Genomic DNA, 1,406 nt, shown 5'->3' with positions numbered 1-1,406 from the left:
TCATGGTGACTACCGGATCACTGAAAATCAGTGATAGGAGGAACACTGAAAGCCCAGCCACAGAATAAACACACTAACCATGGGGACTGGGGTCAATGTGAAGAAATTACACAAGACAACATGTCAGAGAAAGTATACCTTTACCTAATCGAAAGGGGAATATCATCTCTCAAGTTAGAAGTACAGTAGTGAAGAAACCAAGATGAGGTCTGAATCAGGATCCAAAGGCCGCCTCAGTGGGAAGCCGCATCTGCAGCAGTGCCCCATGAAGCACAAGCCTACGGAGTTGACTTCTTCATCAGGCATGTAATCTCTGGTGGTAATTTGGATTTATGTAGGGGACAAAAGCCACCATAAATGGTAAGTAGAATAGGCTTTCACACTTTAAAACGTGATGTTTCATTTCTGTCAAAATTATTAAGAACTGGTTATGTATTATTTTTACCATGTGGCATACAAAATGCTTGTCAGAAAGAGAAAAGCTGTGCAATAAAGCAGTAAGATTATTAGGGTCCCACAAAGGAAATACTTATACAACTAATATGTAGTGTAAATAAAAGTTTAAAAAAGCAGTCTGATATTAAAGAACATTTTAAATAAAAAGTTCTGAGCATGGACATGAAATCTGAAGTCAGGAACAGATGGATCATCCACTGCAGGTGGACCATTCCGATGCTGGTACTAAAAGAGATGTGGGGACACCAAGGAAGACAAGAGAAGAGATTCCCCGGGATGGTCAGAGTGTGCAAAGGCAACATTCCTGTGTAATGCGGTTCTCAGGACCTCTGGCAAAGGTTGAGTCTGCCAGCTTAGTCAAGGAGAGTTTTCCAGATATCCTTAAAGATCAGGTGGATTTCCTATGGTTTTCAGTACTCTACATAGACTCATGAATATTTGCATAAAACCATCAGGAAAGCAGAAGCAGAGGAGATCTTAGGAGGTCAAAGAGAAAGGGGAGAATACATACAGGTTTATGGGTTCTGCACACAGTAGGTACTAAAATGAGAATGTATTTGCATAATAATGAATATCAACAGTGAGAATGAACAATAAACAAATAAAGGCATCTCTAAGACAATTGGCAGAAAGATTGAAGAGTGAGAATGAGGTGTGTAACACACAGATATGTGAAATAAGATAGAAAATATCTTTACAAAAGAATCTTTATGCAGTGAGAAGGCCTGCCAATCAACATAAGATGGGCAATGGACAACCAAAAACTTGAAAACTTAGAAATGAACATGAGTAGAAATGAACATTTAAAAACCCAGCACTACCACACCTTTGGTGGAATACCACTGCCACACTAGATGCCCAGAATCCCAGGTAAGCTCCCCACCAACATCCATGCCTGGCCAGTCTACCTCCCCAAACCCCTCCTCTTCTCATTACCATATCCTGTACCA

Source organism: Rattus rattus, chromosome 3, assembly GCF_011064425.1.
Source record: "Rattus rattus isolate New Zealand chromosome 3, Rrattus_CSIRO_v1, whole genome shotgun sequence".
In the NCBI taxonomy this organism is placed as follows: domain Eukaryota; kingdom Metazoa; phylum Chordata; class Mammalia; order Rodentia; family Muridae; genus Rattus; species Rattus rattus.
Note: the sequence above shows the minus strand (reverse complement) of the source record.